The sequence below is a fragment of the Agrilus planipennis genome, unplaced genomic scaffold (assembly GCF_000699045.2).
Source record: "Agrilus planipennis isolate EAB-ADULT unplaced genomic scaffold, Apla_2.0 scaffold45, whole genome shotgun sequence".
Classification (NCBI taxonomy): domain Eukaryota; kingdom Metazoa; phylum Arthropoda; class Insecta; order Coleoptera; family Buprestidae; genus Agrilus; species Agrilus planipennis.
In genome coordinates, this window is record NW_020438890.1 from 1,657,141 (window position 1) to 1,675,674 (window position 18,534).

Sequence of the window (18,534 nt, forward strand, 5' to 3'; positions counted from 1 at the left end):
CTTAATTATTCTGTTAAAAATACAGAATATGACCGCTGGCGCAATATCAGCAACGTACTTCAAACTATTTATTAGGGGTAATTAAATAACGTTGCTGTTAGTAACAATAAATACCTACTTATCGCAGAAATTAATATCGACATGAATATGATGTAAGTATGTAAGAACCTATGATTATTTTAATAATATATTACAACAAAGTGACATATATGTACACTTAACTTTTACTTTTCAAGCCGGCATCGGGCATGGTCCGTAAAGTAGCCAACCTATTAACATGAAAAATAAATTAAAAAGAAATAACGATTCGCCTTTATTAACATCTGCAACAATTATGATACAGAAAATACTTTTTTCTCTTTAAATAATTACAATTTTGAATAACAAATAGGTACAAATTTTTCTAAGCTTCGGGAACAGTACTTTTTTTCTTGATAAAAGGTACCCTTTTTCTCTACCTCTGACAATGTGTCTTTATGACAGATTTTACTCGCGGCTTCGCTCACGTTGATGTCCTGAGTACGTGTCAAAGATCATCGATGCCCACATAAAACTAATTTTTCTATCCTTCCGAAACAGTATTGTTTTTCTTAATAGAAGGTACTTTATGTCCTTTTCTGTACCCCTTACAATGTGTATACATCATGATCATGATGATCAATTGAGTAGTTAAAACGTAGTTGTTTCAGTTTAATTTTAATATTTTTTTAGTCGTTAGAGATAGATTTGCTTATCATTNCACGTTCGCTTACGTTTTTAATTCATAAATTCATATTTTCTTCTTTCTTCTAACTGCCAGACGCGGATCGCGATTTCGATCTTTTTGGATCTCATCAGCGCGTCGCAGGCAGCTCCGACAGAACACAGACCAACTTAAAAGCGCATTTTATAAAATAGCACAAATGGCGCGGTAAACGCCATCTGTACTACTATCTATGCTACATTTTAGGATTACGTATGCTCCAACAACACGTGTACGTCATAACAAATCAACGATCTTCTATTTTTCTTCAACCAATCAACCTTTTCAAGTCTGAATTTAATTCCACCCCTAAACTATTTCCTTCACTTTTCTATTTTTCTAATTTTCAAAAGTTCAGTCATTTTTCAGGCAGTTGCAATGTGGTCTTTTGTCTAATTAATCTTTCGCTCTTTCGGTTCGTGTTCTATTTTCATTCATTTTATACAGTCCACTTCTACATAAGTTAAGTTTTTTGTTATCAATTTGTTTAAAATTAAATTTAGTTAAAAACCAAGTGGAGTTTTATATCAACCATTACATTTGCGTAATTCTAAAAAGTGGCCCCTACAAAAGAGTCGTCAAACCACGGCGACAACATAGTCATCTTAAAAGCATACATCTTATGTTGAGACTGAGAGACTAATTCATTTCACTCACAGCATAACTGCTTAAAACTACCATAACTTCCTCAAACATAGCATATTGTGGCGATTTTATAATTTTTTATAGAAACAATTATTATTTTTTAAAGTGAAGTGTTGAGTGTATGTTTGTAAATTTGTTGATGTCTGTGAAAACTGTATTTGTGTGTTTGGAATTTTTGTAAATATCTTTGTGTATTGTTATCATTGTAAATTTCATTGTGTGTTATATTATTGTTGTGTAAATATTCTTCCCTTATAATTCTATTTCTATACTTACTATTTACCTGCTCGCTTTAACGACTATTTAATTGCCTTCGTACTTTCCTATAATCTCTTAATAACATTTCAACCCTTGTATACTAACTGCATGACATCTATAATCCTTACTTTTCCTAATTGCTATTTTATGATGGGTCTCTTCGGTTATTTCAGTTCAAACTTAACTTCTTGGTATTTCTTCTAATCGTCATTTCCAGATTTCACTAGCAACTTATTGGTTCCCTACTTTAATCACTTATTTCTAACTCCTCCTTATCACCCTTTCTACAATCTCTTTTCGAAAACTAAAATCAGTTCTGACCTGTGCTTCCTAACTTCAACTTCTACTTCTACATTTCTAGTCTTCATTTCATTTTCTGTAAAATTAAATACTTTACCGTTTTCACGTGTTATTAATTAAATCATCCACCTATCATCTGAACACATCGAGTCCAAAGTGGTGACCCCGACGTGATCGTACCCGTAGCCGTAGTTTTACATTAGTGTTAATTTTATTAGTGATAGGTGTGACAAATAGTTATTGTAAGTACATTTTTTTTGTTGAACATTTTTTTTTGTGTGTGTGACGCGTGTGCAGTAAAATAGTGCTAAGTAGACTAGATTTTAGTGGACATATCTAGAACAAGTGAAATGGCTAATCCCCAAGAACAATCATCCAACATGTTAGACAGTGCCTTCGCAGTTAACCGCGTTGCAGTTCGCATTCCGCCATTTATTCCCAGTGACCCAGAACTTTGGTTTTCAATGGTCGAGGAAAATTTTGCAACAGCTGGTATTACGACCGATTCTACAAAATTCAGCTATATTACGGGTGTGTTAGAATCACGGTATGCTCTGGAAGTGCGCGACATAATCGTAAATAAACCTACGACGAATGCGTACGCGACCTTGAAAGCAGAACTCATAAAACGGTTAAGTTCGTCCCAAGAACAAAAAACGCGCCGTCTTCTGGAGTTGGAGGAAATGGGCGACAGGAAGCCGTCGCAATTCTTGCGCCACTTACAAGCTCTTGCTGGTCCTTCAGTCCCGGATACAATGTTACGAACATTGTGGTTTGCCCGCATTCCAGCCAACATGCAGGCGATTCTGGCTGCCCATCGGGATTTATCCCTAACCAAAATCGCCGAATTAGCGGATTCTATCGCGGACTTAACCGACCATCGTCCGCGCATCGCTGAAGCAGCTCCTTCGCCTGCCGACGTCCTGGCCACTCAACTTCAGGAATTGACTCTTACCTTGCAGCAGCAAATCTCGTCTCTTCGCCTAGAAGTATCTGAGCTGAAAAGTCAGACACGTTTTCGAGGAAGGTCACATTCCCGCTCACGATCCAGATCTCGAAGTCGCTACCATCCCGACGGACTGTGTTGGTATCACCGCAGGTATGGCTCCCAGGCAAACAAATGCACACAGCCGTGTACATTTACTACGACCCTAAATAACCAGGGAAACGCCAGCGGCAGTCGTTAATGGCGGCAGACGACGGCCAATTCAATACATCACGCCGCATTTTCATCACGGATGCGAGCACAAAACTGCAGTTTTTGGTGGACACGGGCGCGGACCTCTGTGTATTCCCCCGTTCCCGAATAAATGGTCACCGGGAGAAGTCTTCCTACGAATTGTCTGCAGCAAATGGAACAACCATTGCTACATATGGGACCCTCACGCTGACCCTCAACTTCGGACTTCGCCGGGACTTTTCCTGGAGATTCGTGGTAGCGGACGTGACAAAACCAATAATTGGCGTAGATTTCCTCGCATTTTACGATTTATTGGTAGATGCGAGGAATAAAACGCTCATAGATGGAACAACTTTACTGACGGTTCAAGGACAGGCTGTAAAAGAGAAGGTACAGTCCATAAAAATCATCACGGGATCCAGTCCATTCCACGAACTTTTGGCTAAGTTCCCGGAAATTACCCGACCCGATGGCACTCTTAACCAACGAAAGCACCAAACCCGACATCACATCCATACGACGCCAGGCCCACCAGTGTCCCATAAACCTAGACGGTTGGCACCGGAAAAACTACAGATCGCAAAAAGGGAATTCGATGCGATGTTGAAACTAGGAATAGCCAGGCCTTCCCAAAGTTGCTGGTCCTCTCCCCTGCATTTGGTCCATAAGCAAGGCGAGGAATGGAGACCCTGTGGCGACTATCGCGGACTCAACGCCAGGACAGAGCCCGATCGTTATCCGGTTCGCCATATACAAGATTTTTCGCAATGCCTCGCCGGAAAGAAAATCTTCTCAACCATTGACCTCGTCAAAGCTTTTCATCAAATACCAGTGGCCGAAGAGGACATTCCCAAAACTGCGATTACGACACCCTTCGGACTATTCGAATTTCCATTCATGGGGTTTGGACTTCGTAATGCAGCCCAAACTTTTCAAAGGTTTATTGACGAAGTTCTTCGTAACCTGGACTTTTGTTTCGCCTATATAGACGATATCTTGGTTGCGTCTACGTCTATAGAAGAACATCACCAACATCTGGAAATACTTTTTAATCGTCTACGAGAGTACGGCGTAGTCATTAATCCGAGCAAGTGCAAATTTGGACAAACGGAAGTTAAGTTCCTTGGATACCTTGTCACCAACAACGGAACGCTACCACTTCCAGATAAAGTCGAGGCTATCCGGTCGTTTCCACTTCCAGAAACAGTTAAACAACTGAGGCAGTACCTAGGGATGTTAAATTTCTATAGACGTTTCCTACCAAAGGCTGCCCAAATCCAAGCACCGTTAAATGACCTGCTCCAAGGAAATGTAAAAGGAAGGACGCCTATTTCGTGGACACCATCGGCCAAAATCGCATTTGAGGCTACCAAAGAAAGTTTGTTACAAGCCATTATGGTAACACATCCAGTACCGAACGCTCCATTGGCCCTTTTTTGCGACGCTTCCGACTTGGCAATTGGTGCTGCTCTACAACAGCGGATCGACGATGTTTGGCAACCGTTGGGATTCTTTTCTCGGAAACTGAATAACGCTGAAAGAAAATATTCTGCATACGATCGGGAATTGCTGGCTATCTACGAAGCGGTAAAATATTTTCGTTATATGGTTGAAGGAAGAGTCTTCTCTATATATACGGATCACAAACCAATTATATACGCGTTCAAGAAGAAAGACAGCCAGTGCACACCGCGACAATTTAGGTATCTAGATTTTATAGGACAGTTTTCTACGGATATCCAGCACGTTTCAGGGGAAGACAATACCGTTGCTGATGCGCTGTCGCGTATCGCAGTGATAGAGCCGATCATCAACTTCAGTGAACTGGCGGCTTCCCAAACAAAGGACAGTGAACTATCGAAACTACTGGAAGGATCGCCAACTGGACTGCAATTGAAACTAATCGAAATCCCAGGTTCCCAAACATCGTTATATTGCGACGTTTCTACATCTACCGCACGCCCCTTCGTTACTTCACAGTTTAGGCGTGCTATCTTCGATAAGCTTCACGGTCTGTCACACCCTGGCATAAATGCGTCGGTTAAATTGGTATCCCAACGTTTTGTATGGCCATCGATGAAGAAGGATTGCCGGACATGGTCCAGAAGTTGTTTAGAGTGTCAGCGAGCCAAAATCACCCGTCATGTGTCGACTCCGCCTGGAACCTTTGCCCTACCGTCAAATAGGTTCGAGCATGTACACATGGATATTGTAGTAATGCCCATCTCCGAAGGCTACAGGTATTGCTTAACATGTGTAGATCGATTCAGCCGTTGGCCGGAAGCAATACCCATTGAAAATCAGGAAGCCGAAACAGTTGCCCGTGCCTTCTACACCAATTGGGTCTCAAGATTTGGCACTCCACTTCGCATCACGACCGACCAAGGAAGGCAGTTCGAGTCTCACCTATTTAGACAGCTAAATAACCTATTAGGTGTGACTCACTTCAGAACAACGGCGTACCATCCGGCAGCTAATGGCATGGTAGAGAGGTTTCATAGGCAGTTAAAGGCGGCGATCAAATGTCACGAACATTCTTCCTGGACTGAAGCCCTCCCAGCAGTTATGCTGGGAATCCGTGCAGCCTGGAAGGACGATCTGCGGAGCACGATAGCAGAAATGGTCTACGGAGAACCGTTACGTCTGCCCGGGGAGTTCCTTACAACATCACGGGAACCCGACAACAACGTACCAGCCGATTTCGTGCAAATGCTGCGCCGACACACCCAACGTTTGAGCCCAACAGAGGGAACCAGACATGGAGAAAAGACCCCCTTTGTGTTCAAAGACCTTGCCACAACGGAACAAGTACTCGTCAGGCGTGACGGACCCAAGAACCTTTTACAACAACCCTACGAAGGTCCCTTCCGAGTGTTAAAAAGAACTAACAAGACATTCGTTATCCTGATTCGCGGACGCGAAGTCACAGTGTCCGTTGATAGGCTGAAACCAGCATACGTGTTGAAAGACGAGGAAACGACCGACGTCCCTAAGGATACTGAGCAACATCCCGAACCACCAGCTCAACCGACTGTAGCCCTAAAGCAACCGACTCGTACTCGTTCTGGTAGGCGCGTGCATTTTCCGGATCGCCTACAATACGTCTAGTGATTTTCGTGATGTTCATCACTGGCAGGGGGGTGTTGTGGCGATTTTATAATTTTTTATAGAAACAATTATTATTTTTTAAAGTGAAGTGTTGAGTGTATGTTTGTATATTTGTTGATGTCTGTGAAAACTGTATTTGTGTGTTTGGAATTTTTGTAAATATCTTTGTGTATTGTTATCATTGTAAATTTCATTGTGTGTTATATTATTGTTGTGTAAATATTCTTCCCTTATAATTCTATTTCTATACTTACTATTTACCTGCTCGCTTTAACGACTATTTAATTGCCTTCGTACTTTCCTATAATCTCTTAATAACATTTCAACCCTTGTATACTAACTGCATGACATCTATAATCCTTACTTTTCCTAATTGCTATTTTATGATGGGTCTCTTCGGTTATTTCAGTTCAAACTTAACTTCTTGGTATTTCTTCTAATCGTCATTTCCAGATTTCACTAGCAACTTATTGGTTCCCTACTTTAATCACTTATTTCTAACTCCTCCTTATCACCCTTTCTACAATCTCTTTTCGAAAACTAAAATCAGTTCTGACCTGTGCTTCCTAACTTCAACTTCTACTTCTAAATTTCTAGTCTTCATTTCATTTTCTGTAAAATTAAATACTTTACCGTTTTCACGTGTTATTAATTAAATCATCCACCTATCATCTGAACACTTCGAGTCCAAAATATAAATGGATGTATGTGTGTAATAATTGCTAGGTAGTGAATTGTCTTATTGCAGATTATACCATGTAAACAGCATTTAGCATATCATTGTGTTTAAAATGTTACAATATAATGAAATATCTACGTTATAGTGGCTTAATTATTCTGTTAAAAATACAGAATATGACCGCTGGCGCAATATCAGCAACGTACTTCAAACTATTTATTAGGGGTAATTAAATAACGTTGCTGTTAGTAACAATAAATACCTACTTATCGCAGAAATTAATATCGACATGAATATGATGTAAGTATGTAAGAACCTATGATTATTTTAATAATATATTACAACAAAGTGACATATATGTACACTTAACTTTTACTTTTCAAGCCGGCATCGGGCATGGAACCGTAGACTGTTTTTCATTATCTAACTGTTTTGTGTAAAAATCACATTTTTTCGTGAATTTTTTCTGATCTGTACAAATTGGTGACCATTGCCAGGGAATTTTATAATTAATTGACATCTAGCATAATTTTATTAAAACGGGAATTGTATTATACAAGTAATTTAAATGTATGAATCGAAGCCAAAAAGAGGTTGAAAGTTTTTTATTACTTACCTACTTAAAAATTACCGCTATCGTTTTGTCCAAGCTATCGGACATTATCAAGCCTGGTTTTCTTAATTTACATCTTTTATAACTAGCTTAGATAATAAAAAACTTTTAGTCTCTTTTAGGTTATGATTTTCACATTGATCTACAGGGTGTAACAAAACTAAATGCCGAGATTTGGAGAATGTAAACTAGATGCAATAAACAGTCATACGGTGAGTTCATCAGCATAGTTAAGGGCAAAAGAATTACAATCCGAAGCCGGACCTGTGCGTGAATTGGCAATATAGGTGTCTACGGAATAGCGTTGTGCGATTAAAGCTCTGTAGCTGCACGGATGGAAAATGTAAACATTACCGACAATATAAACGTCTAAGATAAACATACACAATTTAGTAGTAAACATTGTGTTTAGAGTAAATAAAAGAAACGAAAACATTACAGGTAGCTCTATGTAAATGTATGAACAGAAAAGTAAGAAAAAAATTAGGGATTCTCTTTTTTGAAACAAAGGATTTTGTCCCCATAGTGGCGATATGGTCCAAATACGTAACTCGTAAGCATATTATAGTGACCAACCTACACTAATGATTGATGTTGTATTAGTGAATTAGTTTATTGAACTGCTGATCGATTGCCTCATACGCTTAAACGTTATTAGAGGTTGGCAGTTAATATAAACACTCTGAATCACACTTAATGTAATATAACAAATAAACAATGCTTGAGGAAAAAAATACAAAACAAATACTACGCTCATGCTGATAATCACCAGTTGATTGAGTGCAGCGTTGCGGGCCGTATTTCTTTGCCAGGGACGAAACTAAATTTACCTGCATTCTCAACTACGTTTTTTTTTTTTTTCGAAAACTGTGAACCTTCCGGCATATACACATTTATTTATTTTTCATGTTTTATAGTGTACTATCGTCTTCTTCAAGCTCGGCACTTAATTCTGTTATACCCTGTATATCAAAGGAAGAATAGGTAAGTAATCTATTCTATATAGTACCTTTTAAATATCAAAATCTTAATAAGTACATCGAGATGAAACATTGGGCCAGCCCTGTTCTATAAATATAATTGTGTGGCAAAATAACTAAAATACTGGTCTGCAAGGGAAGGAAAAGTAGGGAAAGAGCGAATATAAAGATAGGACACGAAAAATTAGAAGAAGTGGCCGATTTTAGATATCTAGGAAGTCAGATAAGTCAGGACAGAAGGAGTAGTAGGGATATAAAGCAGAGGATGGCACAGGGTCGAGTCGCCTTCAATAAAAAGAAGTCATTTCTATGCTCGCGAACGGTTAATTTAGAAATTCGAAAAAGGTTATTAAAGATATACACGGCGCTGTGTGGGTGAGAAACATGGACAGTGGGTGCGGCGGAAAAGAAAAGGTTAGAAACGTTCGAAATGTGGTGTTACAGGCGAATGATGAAGATACCGTGGATGAAGAGGTATTAGGAGTAAGAAAACAGAGGACTCTATGAAAGTCAATAATAAATGGGCGAGTTAGGTTAGTAGGACACCTTCTCAGGCATGAAAGTCTAATCATAGACATATTAGAGGCAGAAACGGAAGTTAGGAGGGGTAGAGGTAGACCTAGATTAGATTACTGTTCGCAAATAGTTAAGGATATGGGTTGCTCTTGCTTTAGGGAAATGCGAAGATTAGCTCAGGATATGAAAGAGTGGAGGTGCGTGTCCAAGCAGTCTTAGGACTTACGACGTTATGATGATGTATAACCATTAATCAAATTATCATACCTGTAATTTTTACATACTGAAAAAAAGATTTATGAATACGGAACTTTGCTTTGATATGTCTTGCAACTTTATATGAAAGCCAGACATTTAAAATGCATTACATGGTAGAGGATACCACAACACACCGGTCGTGCGCTGTTAAAAGTGAAAAATTAATTCATTAACATAATACATTGTATAAATACCTAGGGGGATAAAAATACAATGTTTTTCAATAGCCGTAATTAAAGGGTACCACGAAGAGAACTCGTGTTTCAGAGGCATTGCCAATATCACAATTCCGTTTGTACCTCACTACTATAGGTATCTCCTTATACAGGGTGTTTTATTTGGACGATCATTTATGTACTATAAAAGAATAATATCAATCAATATCAACAAAAATTTATTTGTTTAATAAAATTACTGATGCTCAAATTATAAATACGAGTGAATAACAGCCGCATATTTAAGGATCAAGGAAATCCGGAAGCATGATAATTAAAATCAAGTAAAATTAGAAAACAAAAACATAACCTAGAGAGAAAAATTAGCATGCTCGTCACTATAAAGTGAGTACAAGAAACATATATTGACAAATTCAATCAGTCCAATAATTTTTCCAAGAGAACTTTATAAACTTTTTTTTAATTTTTACTGTGCCAGCACGGTAATTTTTCTTTCCGTGCATAGGCATATGCTGCAGCCAATAAGCAATGTATAATTTAATCATAAAACCTACCCAATACAACAATACTTTTATTAAAAAATTTGTTAATTTTATTAAAGCAAAAGACATTATGTTAAATAATTATTATTTTAACATATTTTGAGCTCACTCTGTATAGGTATACAATGCAAATTAACATTCTTTAGCAATTTACACGTGGTTATATCAAGCGGAGTAAATACTTAATACGATCCTTTCTTAGTAGCATACTGGAAGAAAATTATAGCCTTTACTTTCCTGATCTTTAGAAATGCAAAATAGCCTTCCTTGAAGTATAATTGCTTCTAAAAGTATGAATGAATATGCAAGTTTGTTGCGTAGATATAACAGACCAGGGCACAACACCGTTCTCTTCTATAATTATCAAATAAAATTGGTATATATAACTTTATGAACGGCTTTATTTATTCTAGAGAAAATAAAATATGTATAGGACCTTTATTATATGAAATATAATTGACAGTAATAACTGTATTCAACGTGCCTACAGCGGATTAGAAAATATTTTTGACATTTTCTGCGCAATATGGCGCCGAACGTAGACTTTACCGGAGGAAAAAAGTCAGTATTTCCATTTTGGAGTAGAAACCACATGATTAAAGCAAATTCCAGATGACCTGAGATAAGTAGTTACCGTGTGCCTAGTTAAGTAGCTACGGGTGGGCTCGTGTGATTAAAGATACATGCATTGAATGTTCTGGTTTACCCTGAATATTAACTTAACCTGATACTACGTAAAATTTAAAACCCCAAGTAATCAGCTTCACATAACTCAAAACACTTGATTACATAACCACACTGGGTGCTCTTTCTAATGATGCCAATTTTTTTATTACTTTGCCCAAATCGAGAACTTCTGTGAAATTTTTTTCTCGAGGAGCATGGTTCCTAAATAACTTATACAAGAAAACTTTACATTCTGACCAAAGGGCGACAAAAAATAGCGTAAGTACGCACAATAGGAGAAAATTAACATGCAGTCTGTGACGGAAAAATAAACATATGCGTCTGGTTTTACATCATCATTTTTACGGAAACTCAAAAGGCGACAAGGGTTAGACATTTGGAAATAGAACTTAATATTTACAAAAGGGTGAGTCATACTTGACCGATTCAAAATAAAAATCTGACTACGTTTCTGCGTTAAATTAATCTTTGATACAAATTTTGATACTTTAAAAGAATCACAAAGTAATAGCGCTTTCGGTTTATGCCCAGGATAAATACGAACATATGCAAATTCGTAGGATGTGTTGTATTGTAACAACTTTATATTAATATTTAACACATCAAAACAATCACAAAAACATACAATTGCCATTTAGGTTATATTAAAGTGAAGCCACCTACGAAGTTTCAGAGGAGTGTTAATAATTTGAAATAGTTAAACGGAGCTGTATGGTGGGCCACTTATAATTTAACTTAATTTAATAATAATAATCGCCAATTTTAATTCAGGCATGACAGAGTGTGGAATATAATGTGCTCCAACAATATAATAATAAAAAAAAAAGACATCTTATAATTTCTCATAACTTAATCAGAATTCAAAATGTAGTGTTATTAAGACGTTTTATCACATTATTAACGAAATTAACATATTTACCAGCAAAGTAGTTTACAAAATTGCGATAAATATTTACCGAATTAGATATTCTATTAACAAGGCCATTCAGAACATATGATTTGGAGGTATAAGATTTAGTTAAGACGCGATTTGATCTCAAACCTTGTCGAGGAACACAGAGGAAAAGTTCTAACAATTCCGATGAATCAATAAGACCATTTATGATTTTATAAAAAAAAACAAAGATCAGTCTGTGTTCTCCGAAGAGCCAGTTTGCACGTACATTTCATTAACTTAACTAGAGGAACATTCAGAGAATACAAATTAAGCCAAAAATTTATAAAACATATTGCACTCTCTCGATCCCATTGATATGAACTTCGTAGCGCGGAGACTAGATGACGGTACAGTATTCCAAAATTGATCTCACTAGTGCTGTAAAATGTTTTACCAGTGTTTGAGGGTTACTAAAATCCTTTCTTGCCCGAAATATGCAGCCAAGCACCTTGTAGGCCTTCACGGTGATGTATTCAATATGCGTAATAAAGTCCAGTCTATCATCAATAAAGACACCAAGGTCCTTAAACACACTTTCCACCCGCAATAGTTGACTACCGACGCAATAGTTTACAGGATGTTTATTATACAGACGCGAAAACTGCAAAAAGGCACATTTGTTAACATTTAGCTTGAGCATGTTGTTGTCACACCACTGTTCCAGATAGTCGATTTCATCTTGTAACTTTTGCACATCACGTGGTTCGGAAATTACGCTATACACTTTTAAATCGTCAACATACAGCATGTAGTCAGATGATTAACACAAACGAATATTGTTAATGAAAATGTTGAAAAGAACGGGGCCCAGATGTGAACCCTGGGGTACACCCGATCCAACCAAGTATCTATGACACATGACCATTTACGCAAACACGTAGCCGTCTCCCCAAGAGATACGACCGATAACACAGGTCTGCGAAACTTTTTTTTCTTAAATTGTTAATATTTAATAAAAGTAATAGGTATGGTATATACCACGTCACATTAACCCATAAATGTTCAGAGAACACATTTCCATTTGAACCCTTGCCACGTAATGAGTGTGACGAAAAAATATTAGATAACTAGTGTTTCTATGTTTTTAACGATGCTCTTTTCGATGGTGTTGGTTAAAAATACCTTCGACAATATTAAAGCATGGAATGATCGAAAATAAGCAGAAAAAAAACGTGATTTTTGAATTGACTTTTTTCTTAAAAAGTAATTTTTTGTGTCCTTACGATTTTTTTATATGCTTGAAACCTATATAGAACATGACCTCGATATCTAAACATGAAATAATCACCGTTGGTCAAGCCGAAATGCCTTTACAAACTGTTTGATCAAACCAAGTTTAATGTAAAGTGGTGGAAGCACTACTTTTTCGGGATCTTTCAAACTCGTAATGACGACATTTTTCACTCTGACTTCCAATTGCATTCTAATTTGGACATAGGAATACCAAATAACAATGATTTTGATTTACCATAAGTCCACTGTCTTAACATTTCAACACATAACCGGCATATTTTATCGTAACCCACTCTTTATCTTGGTAACAACTTCATTCTGAAGTAAGCTTAATAAGCATTTTTTACACAGTCTGTTATATTCAATCTTTGTTTAAATATTGTATATTGTCCGCAAATGTAAAAAAACTACATTTGAATTGTTTTTACAACTCCGAGAAGCCATAGTTTAAGATAAAAGAAACACAATCTTTTATTACACGTTAATATTATATCTCTCTCAATAATGGCGCGCTATAAACTATTTTTTTTTCAGGTGGTGTAAACGACTATAGTTACTTTCAGACTAACTAAAATAAAGTAAAAGACAATATAATACTCAGTTAGAGACTATTAAATAGCAATCTAAACTATAAAATGAATTTTGTGAAAAAACGCCGATTCAAACATAAACATATATTAATCTATATACAAAAAAAATGTGACGTGATACGTTAAAACAAAGTTTATATTTGCNAGAAATATAAGGTATAAAATGAATTTTGTGAAAAAACAAATAAATTTACCGATTCAAAGAGCTATACATATAAACATATATTAATCTATATACAAAAAAAATGTGACGTGATACGTTAAAACGTTTATATTTGCAAAATATAGACCAACATTTGCATGCTTAAGATAAATTTATACAAAAAACTTTTTTATCGCAGACCTGTGTAATTAAAACCAAAAACAAATTTGTACCTACCATAGACGAAGAAGTTTCCCTTTGTTGTCTTCTTTTATCGCGCATTCAGAAAAAGGGAAGAAATGTAAATTGAATCAAGAAAATTACTGTTAGACAAGCAGAATTACATTTTCACATTCCAAAGTATAAGCCTATTCAATTGAAAATTGAATTTGGTACTTAGAAAAATGTTTATTGATGATTGTAGAGGACACAAACTAGTATTTTTCAGAGGACAAAAATAAAACGTCTGTACAATAGTCGTAACTGGTCTTTGAACGTACAGGCGATTTATTTATGGTCCTCAATAAAAAATATCTTTTCCACAACTACCCACCGGGGGTAACTTTCTAAAAGTTGACCCTGGTGTATGAAAAATTGAAGACTGGATAGTCGGTCGGAGTATAACACATTGAAAGGTTCTCTAGTTCTCCTCACTTCTCAAAATAAAATAAAAAAGGAGATTAAAATAATTAATACGATTACACGTCAGTTTTATTCACGACTACCGAGTTTCCCAAAATGATAAACAAGGAGTAGACACATTTAGAGTATTTTCCTTTTTTGACTACGTCCATGATAATTTTAATACGAATTCGTCTTGGTTAATTCTTAGACCAGTTTAGTCATTTCATGGTTCTTCGGATTAAGATTCCTGTTTTTAGAAAAAGTCGTCGGTCATCAGCTGCAGACATCAGTTCTTTTATGGGTGCCGAAGTAATTGTTTCGCCAGTGCATCGTGTTTGTGAAGAACTTCCTTTAAAACTGATTGTGAGTAACAGCACTTACTGCTTTTTCCCCAGAACAGGTTTATGTTTCGAACGAATATGCTAAAGAGGAAAGAGATAGTATCTTCAGGAGTGCATACGAGCAGCTTCATCAACCGCAACAGAAGCAGGAAAACACTCGCATCTTCGTACGGCTGCTGTCGTTCCCCTCTTCTTCGCACTCCCGACATCGTAAACAACAACCACGACCGTCTGTAAAACTAGTGCAAAAACAACATCGATAATAATCTCCAAGACGAGAGCTTCCGTCAATTGCATAGCGTAAAAGATATTCCAGTTCATTCATGCTTCACGTGAATATTTTAAAAATATATATGCAACTATAAAATCAGTTCCGTTAGAAGCAATTACGAAAGCAACAGGTAATTATTTTCTTTAAAATCTTCTTATGGTAGTATATCCTAATAGACTGATATCTGCTGCTAACTGAAACATTTCATACGTTAGACAAAAGCCTTACGAACTATTAACATAATGTGTCTAATTTATGGGCACGAGAACTTGGTCAGTATTCTCTCATCAGCACTATGTAGACAACTTCGACAAAACATCGGTCAATTTTACTGCTGGAATCAACAACTACAGACACCAAGAACCTTTTGTTACATTTGATTCGATGTCTATTACGTTGTAAGTAACCTACAGATGGCGTTCACTACGCTGTCTACACTTATTCATTGAACATTGTTAAAAGGCAGCAAATTCATTCGTCGGTGTTCTGTCTACGTCTCGTCGTGCCGATGAGAAGCAAAGAGGCCGAAATCGCGATCATCATTTGACCAAGAGTCATTTATTTTATTTGATTACGCGCCTATGGTGTATGGTCTTCTGCATAAGTCAATATGCTGAAACGTGTCTGAATATTTTGTTCAACTTCAAAACTAATGATTCGGTAGTTTTGTCTATAATTTTATATTAACTCGAGTAAAAAAGATAGTACAGTCGATTTTAGCTGTACAGTTACTTTTATGACACTTGTACTAGTGAAAGGTGTATTGGGTAATTGTCAAGAAGTCTAGATGATAGAACCGTCGTTGGTTAGTGACGGAAGAGGAGGAAGGGGAAAGTCCAGGACCTAGATTAAAGAATAGTAGTTCAGACAACGGTGGTGGGGGTGGGAGTGGGTATGGTTGACACTGAACAACTATAAGAAAGTGGTGAAAGTTGGGGATGACACTGGTCATCTGGTCTTGGGTTTCCGAAAATGTAAATCCAAGACCAAGACTGTCTTTGTACTAGCATGACCAAGACCAATACTAAAACCAAGATCGAAGAAATAAGACTAAAACTAAAACTAAGACTGAATGAACAAGACCAATACTGAAAGCAAGACCGAACGAAAGAGATTAAGATCAAAACCAGGACCGAATAAGCAAAGTCAAGACCAAAACGAAGACCGAATGTGCAAGACCAAGACTAAACCAAAAATTATTACTTCCGGTTGATTTGGACTAAATAATGATACTGTTTCATTAATTTAACCTAGGGTTTTCATTAAGTTATTGAATAATAATTTTATGGTTCTCTTAGATGCATAAAGTTAGATTTACTTAAAAATTTATTGAAACAAATATACAATAAATAAAAAAAAATAAATTTGGCAGATACAGGAAAGGCAAAAGTAAATATTGGAAAAGAAAAAAATAAGGAAAAGAGAGCGCAGAGTTATATGCAGAAATAGGAAAAGATAACAGAAATAAGATTAATAAAAAAAAAACGGGAGAAAACATAACTGAAGAATGGAAAAAGAAGAAAATAAGGCAGATGGAAGAAGAAAGGGATAATGAATAAGAAAAGCAAGATATGCAAAAAATTAGGGAAGGCAAGCAGTTCCAGAATACCTTAAAAAAAAAGAAAAATAAAGAACATAAAGAAAAACAGATATTAATGTCTAGAGAGGATCATAATCTAATCAAAATGTTCTCAGAGGGCCGAGAAGATGCGAACGACGAAGAACGTACCGGACGCCCGAGCACGTCAACAACAGACGAAAACATTGATAAAGTAATGAAAATAGTATTGGTCAATCGCCGAATCACCGTTAGAGAAGTTGCTGAGAACTTAAACATATCAATTGGCTCCTGCCATTCGATTATTACCAATGAGTAGGACACGTTCAATTTCGACCAAAAACAGCATCGCATTAACATTTCTAAGGAGCTGTTGGACTCCGTCCGTGACGACCCAAATTTGCTCCAGAGAATCATAAATGGTGACGAATCATGGGTTTATGGTTAAAACGTGGAAACCAAGGCTCAATCATCCCAATGGAAGTTGCTGCACGAACCAACTCCAAAAACAGCGCGCCAAGTTAGGTCGAATGTGAAGGTTTTACTTACAGTTTTCTTCGATTGCAGGGGAGATTACCTGTAAGTTATGCACAATTTGCGTGAAGCAATCCGTCCGAAACCCCTGCTCGTTGTTTGTGCGAATTTTTGGCTAAAAACAACACATTAATAATGCCGCAGTCACCGTATTCCCCAGATCTGTCCCTGTGACCTTTTCTTGTTCCCGAAACTGAAGAGGCCCATAAAAATACGACGTTACGCTACGATTGAAGAAGTAATAGCGGCATCGAAGGAGGAACTGAACAAGATCACAAAAAATTATTTCTTTGAAGTGCTTCGAGGATTGGAAAAAACGTTAGTACAAGTGTGCAATATTTGGTGGGGATTAGTTTGAACAGGACAAAATAGATATTCATGAGTAAATAATTTTTGAAAAAACACAAAATTCACGATGCTTTTCGACCAGACTTCGTACCTCGTCGTTGCAATTACGACATACTCTTCGTATAGGCATTTAAATCGTAGGTATCCTCAGAAGTACTTAGAAAATAAAAGTAAGTTCTAACTTATAGACATAAATAAGTATCAACTTATTTGCTAAATACCTCAGAAGAAAAAGAAATAAAGCATTTTGTGAACCTATTCAAGAATTTTTTCCCATCTGAGTTTTCGTCATAAATTAACATATATGATGCCAATATACTTATTGTCAAATGACGCGAAAGGTGTCCGTTCCACATTCACAACAACTGCAGTTCTAAGAACAAACTTGGTATAAGATATGAGACAAACAAGCGGCCCAAAAGTCACTGCATGAATTTTTATTGTGTGTGTATGCATATCGATGTATATATCTTGTTGTACGTGGAACATCCTGCTTACGAACTGGATTGGAATGTGCCAGTTGCCAAAATGCCATACGTTTAACCGAAGTTTCGTGGCGCCACCACAGCAGGTCGTAGATAGAACTGGGTGCCCTTGTCGCGTGACCTTAAGTCGTTTCAACAGACTTAAGACCCAAAAATTTAAGAAAAATTACAACAGAATGTGCACGACAGTTTCAACAACTACCTGACTTAAAAGCGAAAATTGATGATCGTTCCAAAATTGATTCCGATAATAGTAATAATTTATCAGTCTATTTTCACAAACGTACCTACCACCTACCACTCTATCAAGAAAGGACACATTTCAAGGATATTCACCTTGTTTTTTCCAAATTTATGGGGTTCTATAGTTATATAAGTGACTTTAAAAGTATCTATATAAATAAATCTCTTTTGTTTCGTATAGTAGAGGCGAATTTTGTGTCGATTTAGAAAATAATTTATTAAAACAGATATAACAGTTTAATAACGATAAGTCAAATTATAAGTAGTCAATTTAGACTTTAACATAAGTCAATAATTTGGATCTAGGAAAAAAAAGACCCTTTGGAAAAAAAAATTATTCTAAGCGTTATCATATGATTTAAAAAATCAACACTTCAAGTTATTGTCTTTCTTGATGATGAAACCGTTGAAAAGACAGCATGAGTTCCAGTTTATGAATATTAAATATGAATTATTAGAAAACTAAACAATAAAAGAAATAAACTATTTCCCTTTCTGCAATAATTACACAAATAAGTATTTTTTTATTTTCTTGTAGTATACT